Consider the following 23,039-nt stretch of genomic DNA (forward strand, 5'->3'; position numbering starts at 1 on the left):
ATTTCATAACTTTTGTGTGCCCTAGTACTTAGTGTTTGTGGAAAACCAGGAGTGTCAATGTGACTAGAATTCAGGAATTTATAGCCTAGCAAATTTGTACTGATCTGATGGGTCTGAAGCTTACACTGTCTCTTGTGCACCTTTGCTGAATTCCCATGAACCCTTGATGTTCACTTTTTTTGCTATCTAAATTGAGTATCATTATTTTGTTTGCACCTGTTCTTATATGGGTGAAACTTCACTTGTTTTTAGGCTAGTGCAGGGTGTTGCTTTATTCTGTCATCATTTGTAACTATGTCACAAATAAATTGTTCCTTCTTCTATATTTGACAAGTAATGACTGTTGATAAGCTGAGGCATGGATTAAGCTGTTTCTTTGCTGTAACATATTGTATATCACTCCACAATGAAATACAGTACATATTGATGTGCTTTGTAAAACTTGTTCATGTACTGAACTACTAATGCCTTGTGATGCTCTGAATTACTTGTGATGCCTCTGAATTACTTGTGATCACATTGAGAAAAGACTTGTAAATATGATGATCATCTTTTACAGAAAACAATTTCTGTAAACACATTAGTAACTTTGCTAGTTTGCTGGGTTTTGTCTCCGACCATCGTGTCGTGATGATTTTGCAGGTACCTCGAGAGGCCCTTGAGTTTGCTGGAATGCCGATTAACTTCCGTTCCGGCAAATTTGGGTACTCCATATGTCCTATTTTCAGCAAAGGTCATGCTGAAATTTTCCATGAATTTTAGCATGACTTTCCTAAAAAGTAGGACATATGGGGTACTTGTGACTAATGCATGGGCTGGGGTATCTTAGTACTTAATTAGGTAGGATCAACTGCCCCTTTATTCTTGATGCATTAAACCATAGGTGGCAATAGAGCCAAGTGATTAGGCCCAACTTAGAATTCTTCTTCCCAGCTTAGCTTTTAGGATGCCTCGGTGTCGACAAACCATAAATTATAAAACCTTGGCTTCTAGGGTGCCTCGGTGTCGATAAAAACCTAAATGATGAAAACTTAGGCTTTTAGGGTGCCTCAGCGTCGACAAACCCTAAATGATAAAAGCTTAGCTTTTAGGATGCCTTGGTGTCGACAAACCCTAAATGATGAGACCATGATCTTGTTCCTTGACAATAACCAACTTTTTGACCAAACTTTTTTCCTATTTAGAGCGAAACATGGCCCACAACAATGAGGCCGGCGGTTCGGGCAAGCAATTCTGGGAGCTGTCCCAGGAGATGGAGGAAGAACATCACCGCTATGAGGAGGCCGCGGAAGACACCGATCCTGACTACACAACCCCTAGTAGCATTGGGGATGACACCACTGATGGTGCCGCCGAGGATGCCACCACTGATGATGGCAGCGCACACACAAATGGCAGCCAACCGAAGAGGCAACGGAAGGACCGGCGCCCGAACATGCTCGACACCGTCAAGGAGGAATTTACTGAAGTGAACTCCGACGGGAATCCAACGGCGCCCAAAGAAGTAGTCAAGGGGTACTCTGTTTAGCTCAGGTGCATTCTCCGGAGCACCGTCTCAATCAACACCGATAACCTAAGGCATAAGCACCGAGGGAATTTGCGTAGCCTCCTCTTCACGAAGCTGCATGAACGATACAAGTTCCCCGCTGACTTTGCAAACACACGTCTCTCAGGGAAAAAAGTGAACAGTGCCGCCCTCACGAGGATGAGCACGGCCCTGTATACTTGGAGAAGCGCGGTGAAGAGAATGATTGACAAAGGTGATAGTTATGAGAAGATCATGGCGAAAAATCCTTCGATCAGCGAAGATGACTACAAGGAGTTCAAGATCAAGTGCGAGAGCAGTGCAACCTTCGAATCAAGTCAGTGGGGGAAAGAAGTGTGGGAGTTGAACTTAGGGGTCCACCAACTCGGTCCCGGCAGTTACAGAGTGGCGGAGACTATATGGGACAAGGAGGACGCGGAGCGTGCCAAGCAAGGCCTACCGCCCTGCTTCGAGAAAGACCATGACAAGCAGACCAGGAACTATATCAGGGCCCGATACAAGGAGGACCCGGTAACAAAGGATCTTACCACGGATCCGAAGACCAGGGCGCTTGAGCGTGTTCTGGTAAGGAATACACCCCCGCGTAATTAGCTCCATATGGTTGCATTCTAATTAATGAAGCCAAATTTCTAAATGGTTCACATTGCTTCCCCAGGAGACTGAAAGCAGTAGCGTGGGGTCGTCTCAGAGCTCCCCTTGGGACATCACTCTAAATAGGGCATTGAACGTAATGAAAAATAAGGATAAGCTCAGTAAGCGGTCGTCAGCTGGTCGTGTGGCCGGCAAGGGCTTGTCCACAAAATGGTCGTCATACTATAACGCTGGTGGGAAAAAGGAGAGAAAGACCAGCTCGGAAAGCCAGTCGCACGAGGTTCAAGAACTCAAGGCACAAGTGGGTGGATTTCGGAGATTGTCCAAGAGCAAGTGCAAAAACAACTGGGATCAACGCTCACCGCCATTGTACCTACCTTGATTGAGGGGCTGCAGGCGTGGATTGCGGGCGGCCAACAGGGGCCGCCCCCGGTTCCCAGCTTCACGGCCAGCAACTCGCACAACCCGCAGGCGGCGCCATTGGTGTCTCCGGCGGAGGTGGTATTGGTGTCTCTGACGCCGGCACGGGCATTGGAGCTTAATGCACCCGGGTATACGCCGGCCGGCACCTCGGCAACAAGCGGCCCCTCCGTCAGCTGCACGCCTGCCATTGACGGTGCCTCGACATTAGCCGAGCTCGACGCCATCACGGTAACTAAGCCTCTCGGCCGATGACTTCATCTCCTTGCCTTTGACTGGGCATCCCTGACGCCCTACATGTTTTCGTAGGGCTCCGCCGACGTTCCATGAACTCTCCTGCACTTCGTGGGCAGCGAGTTGATCGATGTCGCCAAGGGCAGAATCGTTCAACCGGGCAACCCCGTGTTCCACGGTAATCCGATGCCACCCACCGTGTATAGGGTTGAACTAGTTCGTGTGCTGCCAGGCTGCGATGAGTTGTTACCTTCGATTCGACCCACTGGGGCCGACGAAGATGATGTGATGACCCTCAGCGCCTGCGTAAGCTGGCCCCTGCTTTGGCCGAAGAGCCAGATTCGTTTGGGGGCGGTGGACACCACCCCACAGACAACACCGCCAGTCGTGCCAGCGCCAAGCCATGGCAAGACAGCCGCAACGCTACCGGACATGCCGGACATCCCTATGGCACAGGATCCGAACATGCATATGGCACAGGATCCGGACGACAACGACAACAACGACGGTACATTTACCAACGTCGATAAGTACTTTGCCTAACATGGGTACGGTGACGAATTCTTCGGGCCTCCTTCCCAAGAACCTAACCCTGAAAAAGACGACCGCGATCATGCTGGTGCCGCGGAGAAACCAAATTGCAACAGGCGTCGTCTTGCGTTCAGTTCTCAGGAGACACCTCCAGCTGCCGCCTTCACCAAGCCTTAGATAGCCAAGGTGCCAAATATTATCAGCCCCAACAAACTCAAGAAGGCGGTCTGTGAGAAGAACTCGATCCCATTATAGCAGCAGAAGATGGGACGGAAAAGAAAGAGTAACAAGGGTGCTAGCCAGCCGGCACCGAGTACGATCCGTGCTCAGGACGGTCCACCTTCACCTAAGGATATCTCGAGGAGGGTGCATGTGGCGGGTAGGCCGATGCTACCGACTAATTTGCTCAATGCTGCAACCGATGCTATGCGGAGTCTGCATGACAGTGTTCTTTCTTTGGAGAAGCGGTGTCTCTCCGAGAATGATGTGGCATACCCGGTTTTCGTGGCCAAGGTGCCAGAGGGCAAGGACTTTGTGGATAACGCCATCGGGGGTACGATCGTCCTGTGGTTTGATGACGTCATCGCTATGTTTAACCTTCATCCGCTGCACTACACCTTCGTTCGGCTATTTTCGCTAAGTATGGAGATGCGGATCATTAGAGACAAGACCCCGAACATCGTGATAGTCGACCCCTTCTACATGAGTGCCAAGATCTTGGGCAGCGCTAGGGACCGGCAAGTCGCGAGTTCTTACCTCGAAGGCGTCATTCTGGCAAACCCAAATAAGGATAACTTCCTCATGCCTTACTTTCCCGAGTAAGTCATATCCTCACCGCCCCGTAACATACGATTTCTTAGATTTCGATCGTTCTTTTTTTTTCTAACATTCCGTGTTTTGTGCAGTGACACACATTGCACACTCATCCTCTTAAGACCGAAATATTCCATGGCCACGTATTTCGACTCGGAACGTTAGTCGAAGAAAGACTACGCAAATATCAAGAAAGTTCTTGATGATGTTCTCCCCGGCTACGCCAGATCTGGAGGCACCTTCACCAGGCCAGTTCGTAGGTACGGCAAGCACGTGTTCGCCCACAATACAACGTTCCCCTCTGTGAAGCAGCCGCCTGGTGGTCATAAGGATGCCTACTACGCCCTCCATCACATGCGGGCGATCGTACGGGACCATAATCACCTTCTGCTACCAAATAATCTCAAAGATTGGGCCGCAAGATTGTCGGCAATCCAGGACGCGGATATCAGACAAGAATTATTTCGCATCCAGTCGGAGTTTGAGGAAATCATCCATCAAGATGTCCTTCGTACCTCACGGCAGTTCTACCTCAGATATCAACTGTCCAACAGTGAGATAGACACAATGCTACAAATGCAGGCTGACAACGCCCGTGATTTCATGACCATCACGAGAGACGACAACTTCATCCACGCTCCGGTCCCTGAGTCGAGTCGAAAGTAGTGATGCTATGTGTAGTTCTGAAATATCGATTAGCTCATGTTGTAATTAAACTTTAATGAACTTGTATGTCTCTTTGGTTTGGACATTCGTTCAACTTAGATGTAATTGATGCTATTTATTAGTAGGACCATGAATCATGCTATTAATGTCTTGCTTTTCTCTTTTGATCCTTTTGTTGCATACTTATATATTGCTTATGTATTGTCTGTGAATTGCTACTAATGTTTTGTTTGGCTAGTGCATAGAGATGTCGCCGTATGTCGTGTACAAGGGTAAGGTTCCTGGAGTCTACGACGACTGGGAGGATTGTCGGAGACAGGTTCACCGTTTTAGCGGTAACATCTACAAATGGTACACCACTAGGGCGGAGGCAGAATCTAGATATGCGCGCTATCTAGCAGGAGAGAGGAGGGAGCAGAGGAGGAACTGGATGAAGACCAGTTTCATCGCGATGATGCTCATCGTGATGACCGCAACTCTCTTCTATGTGATGGTAGTTTAGATGATCGATATCGACTTGTAATGTGAAGACAAACTCGCTACTCGCGGTCACGAGACTTGTAATGTTCTATCTTTGTTCGGCCTTTTGAATTCAGAGACTAATATGATGAATTGTATTCGGAGACTAATCTTCTATTGTATTCGATGAATCTGCTGTTGCTGTGTGGTGCTGTCTATATTCTGTCCAATAATATATTTTGTAACCTGTGCAAATATCAGAAAAGAAAAAAAATCCCTAATATTCATACTAGTGGCGCACCACCAACTAGTGCGGCATTAGTAAGCCAGACCACACTAGTGGCGCATCATAAACTAGTGCGCCATTAGTAAGCCAGAGCACATGGGTAAATATGGCCCCTGGGAGGCATACTAATGGCGCACCGTGGGACATACTAATGGCGCACTGCGTGGTGCGCCATTAGTATACCACATACTAATGGCGTGATGCTAGTGGCGCACGTGCAGTGCGCCATTAGTAAGCAAAACAGGTGCACCACTACCAGGCCTTTTCCTAGTAGTGACCGGACGGGTCACCGGCCAAACAACCAGCCCTCGCCCTCCCCTGAACTGCCCACCACCTCCAATCTTCCGCCGCCCCCGGCCATCTCTCTAGCTAACCCCATCCCCCCCACCCGTGTCGAGTTTTGCCTCCAGCGAGGCACCACCAAAGCCGACGACAGCCCCCCACAACTACTATCCCCACCCGAAACCCTAAGATAGATAGTGGGGTAGCACTCCTGCGAGCCCCTTCCTTCCCACCGGCAAACTTCGATGAGCTCTCAAAAATCGACTGGCCCAATTTTGAAATTTAGTCTACTATCATTTAACTAGTGTGGAATATAAAAGGGGAAAACCATAAGCATTGCAAGTATAGTGTTGAGCGTGCCATGGCGGATCTGAAGGTGCAAACCAGACAAAGGCAACTTCTCAACCAATGTTTGCTTTCAACTAACAAGTAAGATCCTAAGTGATGGACAAGAAATCATAGTAAAGAAGTGGCGATCTATTTTCTTGTTGCGATAAATAAGTTGAGCAGATACGAAAGAGTACCACCTCTGGTGCGGCGCCATGTATGCATCTGCTGAGAATTTGATGGTGCTGCGGTAGCGATGGTTGTCAATGGCGTGGAAGCAGATCTAGGAGGCTAGACGGTGGTGACGGGGGAAATATCCTGGCGCGGTGAACGAGATGGTCGTAGGAGCGGCACCGGCAAGGTGGACAACGACGAGGATTAAGCGAGAGGACGGGATGCAAGGATCCTGGTCCGAAGTCATGGATGAGAGAGGTCGATCTCTTGTAATGGACAACGGCGTTGGGGTATCAGGTCCGACATGGTGGAGGAGGACGGTGGTGGATGGTGTGGCGGACGGAGGAGGCAGGGGTGGAGAGGGTGGTTTGGCGCCCACGGAGTACGAATGGCAAAATGGAGGGAGAGAGGAAGGGGGAACCATGTCTTCAGGGCGTGCTTGTCTCAAATGCGAGGAAATTTACAAACTTAGCTCCCGTTTAAAATTTCCTACATCACAACAATATTATTCGGTTGGGGATAGGACGGTAATCTCGCATACACCGAATATTTGCCGATGGAGATTTCGGCCAACGAGAGTTTGTTTTGATGCCCACTATGTATGAATTGGGCAGGGAGGTTATTTCGGCCGAGGAGACACTGTGTTTTGGCGCCCACCTTGTATGAATCCGGGTGAGAGGCGGTTATGTCACATTTGAGAGAAATTACAAACCTACCCCTATCGAAACCTATAGAAATCGAGCCGATAGGCTTTGCGTGTTAGGGATAGACAATAATTTCCATCTCGCAGACTTTGGTTTCGGGAAGTTACTTCAACTTTCCCCGCTTCGTTTGAATTTTTGCAGAGAAAGAGTGCATGTTTAACATGCCAACTCAATTCGAATCTAGTTTGTATTCTATTTTGTTCGAGCAGGATCAATTTTCGATTGGAATAAAATTATATATACATCATTTTTACATATATACTTTCCAAATCACAAGACCCTTTATACATAAATATGGTTTACAAATGGAATGATCTCAGATTCATAAGGCTGGATCCATCTTAATTTGGATTTTCAAATATTTGAAACCACTTTTATCTTGAAATCCAATGTTTGCATTCCTCGCTAACTATCTCCAATTAATGTGTGTTTGATGTCGGTTTTTTACTTCGCAAACATGTATAATGTGTTTCACACACGCAACATATAGTGTAATCCCGTTTAGACATTAATTGCATATAAACTATGCATTGTCTCTAATTAAAGAATCTATGGATCACAAATATTGATAAACTATATAGCATTACATGTGTCCCCGAATTCAAATGAATATGCATGTTTGATACACCAATTTTCGTTATGATATTATAAATATCGTGATCTCTAGTTTAAATATTTGAATCCCCTTTAATCTAGATATTCGTCTCATATAGCTATCACTCATGCTTATATATCTCTCTAGACCTATACGCCTTCATCATCTCTCGGGTATCTCTCGTGCTACTTGTATGTCGACAATGATATTTTATCTTCGTAACACACTCACGGTACGCTCTCCCTCGACCTTCACTCTATCTCTCTCTAAGTATATCTCGCTCCCTGCTATGTGTCTCTAACTATGATTCTCCCTGTGAAATCTCTTTCTCTCACACGAACACAAACTTCATCTCTTGGGGTCTCATTTGTCTCTACTATTCCCCTGTGTGCCACTCGCACACCCCCTCTCACATAGAGATGTCTTGCGCTCCTTAGGTATAAGAAGTTACGACTCTTCCTCTTAAATATCTGTTTCTCACTCACAAACACAAACTCTGTCTCCCAGGGTCTCATATATCTGCAACATTCTCTTGTATGTCGCTCACACACACTCTCTCTCCCTAGAGATATCTCGCGTTCCCTGATATGTCTCTCTAGCTATCACTCTCGTTGTAAAATATCTTTCTCTCTCGCAAACACAAAACTCTGTCTCTCAGGATCTCATTTCTCTCTGATAATTGTTTGTATGTGACTCACATGCACCCTCTCTCTACCTCTCTCACACCCAGCCTTCTGATCCACTCGACTCTTATCTCGAACACACACACTAGCTAGCATCTTTATCTTTCTATTTATTTGTTTCTCCATCAACCTTCTTTCTCGCCCTCACTCTTGCTTCCTATCACGCACAATATATATGTTTCTCTCTAGATGCAGTCATGCGCCCTCTTTTTATCTTTGTCTCACACACATAACTTCACCCTCTGAACCACTCGGCGGTCATCTCCAACTCTCAAACTAGTCGATGTCTCTCTAGCTAGCATCTCTATCTCTCTATCTATCTGTAGTTTCTCCGTCAACATTTCTTTCTCGCACGCACTCTTTCTTCCTATCACACACACTATATATGTCTCTCCATACATGCATCTATAGGTTGATCTCTTTTGCACAATCGTTGTGTATCGCTCCCTCTGCTAGCCATAGATGCATGCTCCAGCCCACGCCACTATCTCTTAAAGACAAAAATACATGCTCAATTATCGGTCCTTCTTCCCTGCACTCTCACATGCATGCATATTTTCATACCGATCCGTCTCTCCCATGTCGTTGATCTTATGACTTATGTCTTCTTTCTTTTATCTCGATCATGCGCGCACCCACACACACACATCCCACGCATACATATATACCTCTCGCACATGCACGTTCAAGGTCTCCTATGTCTCGATACATAGTTAATTACCCTCACCCCTAACCCCACATCGAATTGTTCTCTTCTTGTGTGCACATAACTTGCGCCTGGATGGGTAAAACACCCACTCACACTTAACAATCTCCTTCTAGCTAGCCCCCCTCTCTCACTCTTCCCCTATATCCCTGAAACCAATAAGACCATCCCTTCGTTTAATTCCTGCCTACATGCACCATCGATATATAGTAGTCTTCCTTGGTGTCTCTCGAACAAACACGTTCTCTTGATGTCGACTCCTCTCATGCGCACACGCCTTCTCATCCCTCTCTACGGGCGTCTTCTATCTTGCACCCCCTCGTTGGTCGCCTCTACCATACACATCACATCTCTATGATGACGCCACACAAACTTAATAACTTTTGCCACTGAAGACTCTGCTTCGCGCGCGCGCACACACACACACACATACACACACACACGCATGCACACATGCACCCACCCCCCCACACACACACTAAGACTCTATCTCACACACAAATCCTCTAGGTGGAGCATTTGTTCCTACCACCCTTCGTCCAACCATACCCGTATGATAAACAATCACCTTAATTTACTTGTACAACATGGACAAATTCCACTTTACTTTAGTAGTTAGCAAACTTCTCATAAGTATATAACGCAAATCACGAGCAGGAACTGACATTTTTGTTTACACAACCATGTTAACATGGCCATGTAAATCACTAGCTAAAGTGTAATACCATTATACTTATATCCCGATGCAAAAGGTTGAGTACATGTCCGAAGAGTAGAGTCACACACACACACACACTGTTTCTCAGAATCTCACACACCAGTTACATGACGCCCCCTTAAGCAGACCCGTATGTTACAATTTGTGCACCCGCGAGTACACGTGATGGTGCGCATCTATTTAAGCCGGACGGCGAACCCAAACAGTAGCTGCATTCATTCCCCACATGCCGCCTCTTCTCTAGTCACTATCGCCCGATAGCCATGGCCCGACCGAAGGTGACGACATACGCCATACTCCCGCTGGAATGACACTTTAATCTGTAGGCGGTGCGCAGCCCGGATCGCAGTTGCCCTGCCTCCGGAGTCTGGACTAGCCGGAACCGGATGAGGAGGCGTTGGAGGTGGAGTAGCACGCGGAGCCGGAGGAGGAGAACAACGACGTGGAGCCGGAACAGGAGGACGATGACGCGGGGCGAAGTGGAGCTGGAGGAGGATGATGATTTCCATTATACTCAGACTTAAAGGGCTTTGAGTTTCACGCCACATTTGTTTCATAGAGATAAGAGATAGGAAATTTTAGTGGTCATGCATGCATCGTTTTGTGCTAGCACTCCTATATAAGGGTTGACCGGTTGCTTCCCGCGGATGTGCACGGGCGCTGGAAGAGGAAGGAGAAGGGAAGCGGGCTGTGGAGCACGCTAGTTGCAGCATGAGCTCCAAGGAACGTTTGTGCCAAACAATGCATAGTTGTACAGTATACTCCAGTGGAGTATTAATTGGACTTAGGTTGCATGCAGATGACATGGCTGTAACATGCAGGTTGCAGTTTGACAGCCTACCGCTCCGCTTAGCATGGTTTGGTCACGCAAGATTTGCATGCATGCATGTCATGCACATACTTGTCAAAGGCATGCTCAAGAAAGGGCGACTAGGTCTGCTAGTCCGCTTTGGTTCATGCGCCAGGAAAACAACTAATCCCAGTCGCTCTAAATGTCGTGCGTGCTTTAATTCTGGTCTAGTGTATGGACACGAATGTACCGTGCAACGAATCGCCCACCAGCTCCCTAATCTCTATCTCTATCTCTATTCTACTACTCTACTACTCTTTGAAAAATAGAGTTGGTGATGATGGTGTGCCTGCCATCCTGTAATATAGGCCGTCTGAATTATCTGATGGATAGGAAGAAAACTATGGCAATTTTGCAAAAAGATACACACAGCCCTCTCCACATTTGCAAATAAGGCCTTCCCTCGTTCATCCTTTTCTCTCACAAGATAAACTACTCATACAAATGCATCTTAATGTTACGTGCAACGCATGAGAATGTTTCCTTGGGGGTCTCTCCAGCGCGGTGTGGCTGTAGTTGCAAGTTGACGCCCCTTGACATGCCGACGTTGAGGGGCACTCAGATTTTTGTCCGATGAGCAGGTAAGTGATGAGTTTGATCACGTAGTAAATGCAGTCTAAATACTACTTCTGTGTCCATTTCCTAATTCCCCCGCTGCCCACTGTTTCACAGGTTAGGCTTGGTGCCACTGGAGACTGGCTTGCATATGTACGGGAGGGTAAACATCAATTTGCACAACATTTAAAACGGTGACACCAATCCCGTTTAACCTTTGTCCAACATTGGGAATAGCCATGCAATGGGCCATCGCCTGAATTGGTACGATGGAACCACAGTGAGATTGATGAAGATAGCAATCCTGGAAGCCCTAATAAGGTCGTCCGGCAACCAAAATTATACTCTCATCATGGTGTTCGACATCGTGGTTGCTTTCACGAACGTTGTACAAGCGGTCAAAGGTGGACCATGCTGTCTGCGGCCGATTTATTGTCGTATGAGTACAAATACGCTATGCTCCTTTCTAACCGCATCTTCGCGGTGAAAAACCAGGGGACTTGTTTCGTATGCGACACATCCTACGGCATACTCCCTCTCTTCCAGTTTATTTTTTTTATTTTTTTTCATTTTATAAGTTTCAAATTCTATTTAGAGCTCCCCATAACTTGTTGAGATTACAATGTCCATTAAATGGTTGCATGCATGTACTAGTTTTTTATTGGTCACGCATGCATGCATTGCAACTAACATTTTTACCACAATTTCTTAGGAAACTGAGTGCAATAATTGAGTAGTTTTGCAAACTACCGGTACTACACCTAAAACGGTTCAAAATAAATACCACCACGCCCGCGTCTGACCGCCCTAGCCAACCCATACCCCCTCCCTTGCCGGTGCGCGCTTCCCGCATTAAACAATCAGCGTCACCCTAGATTGTCAGTGCCACATTAATGCCCAGCCAGAGCAGAGGCGATCTCTCACTGGTGCTGGCTTTGAAGCAGCGCGACAACCAAGAGAGCGTCGCTTCCCGGTGCACGCGACTACTCTGCATCGAGGCTTGCCATAGATTGGATGAGTCTCCATCATGGGGAGCCACACTAAGAAGCTACGATGATATGGACTCCCGTTGCCCACCATTATGGATCGTTCCATCTATGAAGAACGTGTGGGAGTGGAATTAGGAGACGGACATGTACCCAGGAGTGGACGTACGAACCCGAGTAATGTAGCGCAGTAAGTGAAGTAGAATGGCACAAATAGTATGAACATGCATGGCATATAGGCATTTGTCTCTTACTACCACTAAATTTTGTAAGTGCAATGCACGGTGATGTTATGATGTACGTGCGTAAGTACTCTACTACTATATTAATTGGAGGCACATATTAGGTTTTATATTTGTTTATGTGTATGGCCCGAGACCTTCCAACTAGACGTGTCTTTCTCTCCCGGTCGCACTTTGTATCATTCATACCACTAGTACTCCTACGTGTGGTCTCTGACCTACAAGTGGAAGAATTGGAGACGCTCTACCATGTTGTTCATGTCCCACTCCTTTCGCCGACGTGTGGGACATCCAGCACGTGCCGTATTTGGCACTCCTTCGTCGTAAGAGTTGGAACGCTAGTTTTCATCAAAAATAATATATACATATATATATATATATCAGCAGTGATACGTGATACTATACCACACGGTTTCCTTGCTCCTCGATATCGGAAAGAATACTTCCTTTCGCCGACATGTGGGACGTCGACCATCCTGATCCACTTGCCATGCACGCAGAACTCCAAGGGAGAGTCACCCCGGTCGTCGTTCCACGGTAATAATGACTAATGATCCATCAAATCACAGGGCCAACCTTTCCCACTATGAAGTTGCTCAGACGAAGGAACCATCATGACTTCGTTGAATTCCGCTTCTTTAAGAAAACTACTGTACCAGGAGTACTGCTAGCTACAGTAGTACTGTACTCCAGTAGAGGACTCATTTGGTTCATAGGATAGGATTTTTATAGGAATATTGAAATCATAGGAAGTGAGATGACATGCATCTCAATTCCTATAGAGAAAGAGATGCCATTTGATGCATAGGATAGGAATTTTTCCATTGAGTCTAGACTAATGTACTGGTAATTTGCTCTAAAAACTACAGTAGTAACTAGTACTGGACATGCTCGTCATTAATTAAACAAATGTACGGGTGACACGGACACACACACTAACTACTAGTACTACTACTTCTCACATGCTGGCCAGACATCGTCGTTCTCCTTCCCGGCTTTCTCGGCGACACCCCATCATGCTTGGATCTCCATCGAGCTCTCGGCAGCAACGTGTGCGTCCTCTTCTTTCTTGCGGCGGCGAGCCTCTCTTTTCTTGAGTGCTTTCTGCCTTTTCCGCTCCCTCTGTGCGGCTTTGGCCTCCTCTTACTCTACCGCCCATTTGGCCTTGGCAGCTTCAAAGTCCGCCCACGTAGGTTTGAGGTCGCGAGCGGCGATGAACTTGGCACGGCAGAATGCCATCGCTTCCCTACCATTTTCTGTGCGGTCGTGGGCGGCGAGGAACTTGGTGCGGTGGGATGCCATCACTTCATTACCAGTTAGTGTGCGGTGCGGTGGCATCAACGACGCTTGGTGAGAACTCTGGGGTGGAGTGGCCGGACAACTATATAGTGCATTGGTTTGTCAAGAGCTCAAGCATAGAAGACGAAGGAAATTTGGATTCCCCTGGAATCCTGGTCATTTATTCCTGAGTAAAATGCATTAGCGGTCATCGAACTTGTGTTGATAGCTCACTTTGTTCATTGTATACGAGATATGGTTATTATACGGTCACTGGCTCAGCGTATAGCTCCGTATTTGTCTGGTTGACCAGTCAAATAGTCCGCAAGCGCCTCAACAGCTCGCGTTCTATATCTATTATCTGTCTATGCGGGCCTACCTGCCAGTGGAGAAACAAATAAAAACCAAAATTATGCATTTGTGAGGAATCAAACCACGGTCGTCGCTGCAACGCACACTCATCAGCCAAATGAAAATGAAATACTTTGCTTTAAATGCACAAACCGATTTTTTATATTATATGTGATGCACACATTAGCACACACCGTCCATAGATGCAAGTAGCATGTATGCGTGCAGACACTCACGCTCACACTGTCAAACCATGCTAATGCATGCACGTCGCCCTCTCAATCAAAGTTCTGCTAACGGCGCAACGCAAACTTCGAGCCTGTCACTTGCGCGCCCCGACGGTGCTTGACATTACTGTTTAGACGTTTGTTGGCGGCCTCCGCGAACACGGAGCATGTATTCGCCTGGATCAACACAACCGTCATACTCGTGCTTGGGCACAGAGCTGCTCAACATTAGCCATGCTCTCCGCATGACGTGACGACGTGACTGGGCGCCTTGCTCATGAATATCATCCATCACAACGATAATCTATAAAACAACATAGCTAGAGAGGGTACTATGGTACCTATATATGTATCGTGAGCGACCGATCATAGTGCCACTGCACACGAGTGTGTGTTTGATCGATTCATCCATTATTTGTAAGTTATGCATGGTTGTGTGGTGTCTAATGGTGGTCGTCGAAGGCTAGCTAGCGACAAGAGCGGTTTTCATGGACGCCTGGTTGTCTATACGTGCCGCATATGCTTCAAAGGCTTGTCATCCATGAGTTCACATTTTACCACCGCACCAGCATCTGACCGCCTGGCCTACCGAAACCCCTTCCATCGCTAGCACGAGCTTCCCGCCTGAAATGGTCACCGTCTCTCTAGAACGTCAATGCCACATTCATGGGACTAAGCTTCAGTGACTTAACTGCAGGTGCAGTTGGGTCACTGACATGTGGGCCAGATGCCTATTGGTCCCACATGTCAGTGAACCACATGCACCTGCAGTTAAGTCACTGAAGCATCGTCTGCATTCACGCTCGACGCGACCGCTCACTAGCGGCGGCATCGCATCAACGCGACGGCCGAGAGAGCGCCACCCATGCAGCATCCTAGTGCAAGCGACTGCTCCACGTTAACGACACCACGGCCATCCATCCGTCCGCCACCCACATTAATGACACGCGGCTACCGACGAATCTACTCCGGCGCCAGCCATCCATCTGTCTGCCACGGCTCATTGCCATTCGACCACGATATTAACTTCAGCCCCAGCTCCCAGCCATAGCCAAAGACCCACAGTCATTCTCCTCCGGTCCCTTCCTTCTATCGACACCACTCAAATCATGGCCTCCTGGCGCTCCAAATCTCTCTTGGACGTACTGTCGCAGGAACAGACGAAGGACATCGGCGGCTCCACTCCGGGTGTGCTCCAAAGCTCTCTTGGACGTACTATCGCAGGAACAGACGAAGGAGATCATCGGCTCCCCCCCCAGGCCGCCCTCTGCCGCCACGACCATGGAGTCGGCGCGTGTGTACGGGCGCATCCGGCAGAAAGGAAGAGTAGTACATGGCTGGTCACCGCCGCTGTGGTCCCAGGAAGGCCACCGCTCCTCCACTCAGTCGATGCCAAGATTGGTGGGGTAAACATCGGAGGCTAATTAGCTGATTGACGACGACGTGGAGGCGGAAATCTTCAGAACCTTGTGCTCCGGAGGAGGAGGTTATCGAGGCGGAGCTGGACAAAGCCAAGGCGGATGAGGAGGAGGCAAATGCAATAGTCGGAACGTCAGTTCTCGGGGCTCATGGCCGGACATGGTGGTCGTGTGCCGGCGATCATAGATTATGTTTGCAGTAGGTTTTAGTATGATTTGTGCAAAATATGTAATGAATTTCGTCCAGTTTATAGGAAAAGTTTTCGAAATATAATGAATTTCATCCAGTTAATTTGAAATTTGCTTTGTTTGCATGAATTTCGTCCGGTTAGTTCATATAGTTGTCGAAAGTCATGCGGACAGCATTGGATAGCATCCTCTGGCATTAATGTCCTCGGACAGATGCCAGTGTAAATTTGTGGGTCAGCGCTGGAGATGCCCTAACTATCATGTTATAATCGCTAACAGTGCTCCATTATTTCGCAGGGAGCAGTTATCCCTCGATCAAAATCAGATACGCCATGTTAAACAATCCTCCCACGTAAGAGTGTAGACGCTTGCTTGCACAAAAATGGAGCAAGTGGACGACACTGTAGCATGTCATATCACTCAAACTAGCCCGCCTAACGTGCGGGAAAGCTGCGCCCTCGTCATTTTGTTCTAGATTTCAATCGATCGATCGCACAGAAATGTTACGCTTTGCAAGTTCAAAAGTAAAAGGTGGCACACTTAAAGCGCGCCTGTCGCGTTCGCGTCGCACCCCTGACAGTCCGGCCCGCACACCGCTCACTAGAGGGGACACGCGTTGTCTTGCATTTTCACTGACATGTGGGGCTGCAATTGAATAAATCATCGATAGCCGAAATCTAATCGCTCGGCAGGCGTCGGCTGAGAAGAGAGAGATGGGGGAGGGAGAAGAGATCACCCGCCCACCATGCACAGACTCCAAGAAATATGGTGATAATGTGAGGTGGGCCATGCGGGAGTCCAGACCGCTTCCAAGCCAACTTCTGACCACCATGGCCCACCAGAAAACCCCTCCCCCCTCCCGGACGCGCTCCCCCCTCAGACGTCAGCTATCCGCATTCAAAGCAAGTAGTACTAGTACAATACTGGGCTATAAGCCCTCTTATGTGGAGGAGAGAGAGGCATTGACAAAGTCAGGGATTGGGCTCCGGAAGAGCCTGTCTGTACACGTGCTCCTAGGTATAAAACAACTAATTCTAAAAAAACAGGTACAAAAAACAATAGTGTCTAAAAAAGAAAGGTAACAAACATTTGAGAGGAAATAGATAGAGAGAAAGTGAGAAAAAGTTGTGACCTTATAGCCAACCTTATAGTCAACACTATGGTACTCCCTCCGTCCCATAATATAAGAACGTTTTTGACACTAGTGTTGTGTAAAAAACGCTCTTATATTATGGGACGGACGGAGTACATGAGGAAGGAGGGAGTTGTGCACATGCCAAGTTCACTGGGCTGCCGTGCTTCACACTCCTCCGTCGTAACAGTGGAGAGAATAGCTTTCATCAAAAATAAACAATGAATACTCGTTGCTCGTCCTTGATATCGGAAGAATACTTTCATTCGCCGACATGTGGGACGTTGACCATCCTCATCCACCTGCCATGCACAAAATTATCCTGGTCCACCCCGGTCATAGCGTAGGCCCAACCTTTCCCATTGTAAGTTGGTCGGACGAAGGAACCATCATGACTTCGTTGAATTCCGGTTCTTCAAGAAAACTTGTTGTACCCGCAATACTGCTACCACACGCAAATACTAGACGGCATTGTAGCATGTCATATCACTAAAACCCACTAGGCCAAACTAGCCCACCTAGGATTTTTACTCCCTCCGTTTCAAAGTTACTACAAAGTTGAGTCATCTATTTTGGAACGGAGGGAGTACGTCTCTGTACTGCTATGGTTTTGTGTTCTCAAAAAATATCATTTGTCAATCTAATGATTAGGAGTAGAAAGAGGCTCTTTCTCTCTCTAAATCTCTTTCCATCCCACAAGCCCTCTAGCACACGTACACACTCTCTGTAGCCACTTCGAAAGTACGACGTCAGTACACATTCACGCTTCCAACAAAAAAATTACACATTCACGCATGGTACAAGTACATGACAATTTTGCTGGCTATTAATGTGAGGCCTCCTTTGATTTAGAGGAATCTTGTAGGAATTTCATAGGATAGGATTCTATAGGAAAAAATTCTGTAGAGCCCTTTGGTTTATAGGAATGGAATCATATTCCTATGGAGGAATTCTTCCTATCCTCCACATTTCATAGGAAAATAAACATTAGCCTAGACTCAATGGAAAAAAAATCCTATGATGTGAATCAAAGGGCATATCCTTTCCTATCCCTACTCATAGGATTTAAGATACATGTCATCTCATTTCCTATGACTTTCCTGTTGCTACGATTTTCCTACCCTATGAACCAAATGAGTCCTGAATGCATCCGTGAACCAACTCTTTGAGTTTGATGTGAATTAATGTGTAATTGTGGACTATTGTCTACTCGGGCACTAAGCCTACAATTTTAGGAGCTTGGGATATTGGTCGATCAACGACGGATCAGACCTATAAGCGTACCAAGAGCTCATCAGCCTCAACGTTTCTCTTCGGTGATGTTTTGCAAGTGCTATGGCTCGCACAGTAGCTAGCCTACTAACACCAAGAATCATCAAACAAGCCTTGTTGATATGATAAACAGATCAAACTTACATCTAAGCATGCCATATATTACATCAAAAGCTGGTGAGGATACATCTGTTTCCATGACTCGGAGAGGGGTCGCATTATTCACTATCAAACAAAAGTAGCAAGTACCGCCCACACAAGACAGTATATTATCCCTAAGATGGTTTGATAACATGCATTATTCTGGTAATTAAACACAATGGAAACTACCTTGAAGGATTAGCGTGACCAACTATTTCTTGTCATCGATCTGTCGGGCAATGACCACAGCACGGACAGCGGCATGGGAATCGATCTCTGGGGCGATGTCCACAGGACGGACCATGGCATCGGAATCGATCTCTGGGGCAATGTCCACAGGACGGACAGTGGTGTTGGAATCAATCTCCGAGGCGATGTCCATAGGACAGACCGCGACATCGAAAATGATCTCTGGGGCGTTGTTCACAGGACGGACCGCGACATCGGAATCATCAAGGACGTCCACCGACTCCTGCACAACCCAAACATATTAGCAAGCACCTTGCAAATAATCAAAAACCACAACTATGGTAAGCCATTATTTTTATCTTGTGCAGCTCACCGGGGGATCCCATCGCTCCAGGGGCAATCTCCTCGATGGGGGCCATCGTTCTGCCAGTGAAATACTGCTTCTCAACGGCGACTATCTCCTCAAACTCGGCCTTGAGCCTCTCATAGGTGACCATTAGAGTTTCTGAGGTAGGCACGGTGGGGCCCTTGCTGTTCTTCCAGCTTTCTTTGAGGAGTTCGTCGCCAACGTCGTGAACTCTTTGGCCAGTGCTTGTTTTTTGGAGTTCTTCGTCTCCATGGGTTGGCCCGCCAACATGGCCAACACTTTGGTCGGTTCTCGCTTCTAGGAGATCTCTGTCTCGAGTGCATTGTCCGCCGGCATCTCTTTGCCTAATGCTCCAGGATCCATCAATAAACTGACAAACAAAAAGCAATCGAAAGGAAATCACAATTGCAATGAAAAAGGGAAAAGAATAGGCTGTGAGTATCGGTCGGTGCTTTGCAAAAATAAGATTCTTGGAATGAAAATATAGTAGCATCACTGATTCGCCCACCTTTCCTTTGTTGGTACAGAAGAAAAATGGCAGAAGTGAGTAGCCTGGAGTGAGGTTTTCTTCAAGAAAGGGGAGAAATGGATTTCAGGAGTGTTCCAGTGAAATGATGGTTGCTTCGTCTAATCCAACTTCGAGGCCACTTTACTACTACTGGTAAAGGTGTGGGCTTTGTGATACGACGGGTCATTGCTACCTCTTTTAGCACTGCGTTGGTTTTCCCCGAAGAGGAAGGGATGATGCAGCAAAGTAGTGTAAGTATTTCCTCAGTTTTTTAGAACCAAGGTATCAATCCAGTAGGAGGCTACGCGCGAGTCCCTCACACCTGCACAAAACAAATAAATCCTCGCAACCAACGCAAATAGGGGTTGTCAATCCCTATAGGGCCACTTACGAGAGTGAGATCTGATAGATATGATAAGATAATTTTTTTGGTATTTTTATGATAAAGATGCAAAGTACAATAAAGGCAAAGTAAATAGCAAAGTAAATAACTAAGTAGTAGGAGATTGATATGATAAAGATAGACCCCGGGGCCATAGGTTTCACTAGTGGCTTCTCTCGAGAGCATAAGTATTCTACGGTGGGTGAACAAATTACTGTTGAGCAATTGACAAAATTGAGCGTAGTTATGAGAATATCTAGGTATGATCATGTATATAGGCATCACATCCGAGACAAGTAGACCGACTCCTTCTTGCATCTACTACTATTACTCCACTCATCGACCGCTAACCAGCATGCATCTAGAGTATTGAGTTAAAAACAGAGTAACATCTTAAGCAACATGACATGATGTAGAGGGATAGACTCATGCAATATGAAGAAAACCCCATCTTGTTATCCTCGATGGCAACAATACAATACGTGCCTTGCTGCCCTTAGTGTCACCGGGAAAGGACACCGCAAGATTGAACCCAAAGCTAAGCACTTCTCCCATTGCAAGAAAGATCAATCTAGTAGGCCAAACCAAACTGATAATTCGAAGAGACATGCAAAGATAACCAATCATACATAAAAGAATTCAGAGAAGATTCGAATATTATACATAGATAGACTTGATCATAAACCAACAATTCATCGGTCTCAACAAACACACCACAAAAAGAAGATTACATCGAATAGATCTCCACAAGAGAGGGGGAGAACATTGTATTGAGATCCAAAAAGAGAGAAGAAGCCATCTAGCTACTAACTATGGACCCGTAGGTCTGAGGTAAACTACTCACACTTCATCGGAAGGGCTATGGTGTTGATGTAGACGCCCTCCGTGATCGATGCCACCTCCGGCGGAGCTCTGGAACAGGCCCCAAGATGGGATCTCGTGGATATAGAAAGTTACGATGGTGGAATTAGGGTTTTGGCTCCGTATCTGATCGTTTGGGGGTACGTGGGTATATATAGGAGGAAGAAGTACGTCAGTGGAGCAACAGGGGGCCCACGAGGGTGGAGGGCGTGCCTGGGGGGGTAGGCACGCCCCCCTACCTTGTGGCCTCCTGTTACATGTCTTGACATAGGGTCCAAGTCTCCTGAGTTGTATTCGATGAGAAAATCACGTTCCCGAAGGTTTCATTCCGTTTGGACTCGATTTGATATTCCTTTTATTCGAAACCCTAAAAGAGGCAAAAAACAGCAATTCTGGGCTGGGCCTCCGGTTAATAGGTTAGTCCCAAAAATAATATAAAAGTGGATAATAAAGCCCAATAATGTCCAAAACAATATATAATATAGCATGGAGCAATAAAAAATTATAGATACGTTGGAGACGTATCAAGCATCCCCATGCTTAATTCCTGCTCCTCCTCCAGCAAGTAAATGATAAAAACAGAATTTTTGATTCGGAGTGCTACTTGGCATAATTTTAATGTAATTCTTCTTAATCGTGGTATGAATATTCAGATCCGAAAGATTCAAGACAAAAGTTCATATTGACATCGAAATGATAATACTTCAAGCGTACTAACAAAGCAATTATGTCTTCTCAAAATAACATGGCTAAAGAAAGTTATCCCTACAAACTCATATAGTCTGGCTATGCTCTATCTTCACCACACAAAATATTTAAATCATGCACAACCCCGATGACAAGCCAAGCAATTGTTTCATACTTTTGACATTCTCAAAACTTTTTCAATTTTCACGCAATACATGTGCGTGAGCCATGGATATAGCACTATTGGTGGAATAGAGTGGTGGTTTTGGAGAAGATAAAAAGGGAGAATATAGTCTCACATCAACTAGGCATATCAACAGGCTATGGAGATGCCCATCAATACATATCAATGTGAGTGAGTAGGGATTGCCATGCAACGGATGCACTAGAGCTATAAGTATATGAAAGCTCAAAAAGAAACTAAGTGGGTATGCATCCAACTTGCTTGATCATGAAGACCTAGGGCAATTTGAGGAAGCCCATCATTGGAATATACAAGCCAAGTTCTATAATGAAAGATTCCCACTAGTATATGAAAGTGATAACATGAGAGACTCTCTACTATGAAGATCATGGTGCTACTTTGAAGCACAAGTGTGGTAAAAGCATAGTAACATTGTCCCTTCTCTCTTTTTCTCTCATTTTTTTATTTGGGCCTTTTCTCTTTTTTTATGGCCTATTTTCTCTCTCTTTTTTTATTTGGGCTTCTTTGGCCTCTTTTATTTATTTTTCATACGGAGTCTCATCACGACTTGTGGGGGAATCATTGTCTCCATCATCCTTTCCTCACTGGGACAATGCTCTAATAATGATGATCATCACACTTTTATTTTTCTTACAACTCAACAATTACAACTCGATACTTAGAACAAAATATGACTCTATGTGAATGCCTCCGGCGGTGTACCGGGATATGCAATGATGCATGAGTGACATGTATGAAAGAATTATGAATGGTGGCTTTGCCACAAATACGATGTCAACTACATGATCATGCTAAGCAATATGACAATGATGGAGTGTGTCATAACAAACGGAATAGTAGAAAGTTGCATGGCAATATATCTCTGAATGGCTATGGAAATTCCATAATAGGTAGGTATGGTGGCTGTTTTGAGGAAGGTGTATGGTAGGTGTATGATACCGGCGAAAGGTGCGCGGTATTAGAGAGGCTAGAAAAGGTGGAAGGGTGAGAGTGCGTATAATCCATGAACTCAACATTAGTCATAAAGAACTCATATACTTATTGCAAAAATCTAAAAGTTATCAAAGCAAAGTATTACGCGCATGCTCCTAGGGGGATAGATTGGTAGGAAAAGACCATCGCTCGTCCCTGACCGCCACTCATATGGAAGACAATCAATAAATAAATCATGCTCCGACTTCATCACATAACGGTTCACCATACGTGCATGCTACGGGAATCACAAGCTTCAACACAAGTATTTCTCAAATTCCCAACTACTCAACTAGCATGACTTTAATATCACCGTCTCCATATCTCAAAACAATTATCAAGTATCAAACTTATCATAGTATTCAACACATTCATAAGAAAGTTTTATTATTAATATTGTATAGCAAGCATATTTGGATTTTAAGCAAATTACCATGCTATTAAGACTCCCAAAATAATATAAGTGAAGCATGAGAGATCAATAGTTTCTAT

The 23,039-nt window shown here is 46.1% G+C and overlaps 1 pseudogene; it reads left to right on the forward strand.

Annotated features, from left to right (window-relative positions):
• The first annotated feature begins 1,192 nt into the window (after nucleotides 1–1,192).
• On the forward strand, nucleotides 1,193–19,065 carry LOC147984909 (uncharacterized; annotated as a pseudogene).
• The last annotated feature ends 3,974 nt before the right edge of the window (nucleotides 19,066–23,039 follow it).

The sequence above is a fragment of the Triticum urartu genome, chromosome 2A (assembly GCF_056163025.1).
Source record: "Triticum urartu cultivar PI428250 chromosome 2A, HENAU_Tu73, whole genome shotgun sequence".
In the NCBI taxonomy this organism is placed as follows: domain Eukaryota; kingdom Viridiplantae; phylum Streptophyta; class Magnoliopsida; order Poales; family Poaceae; genus Triticum; species Triticum urartu.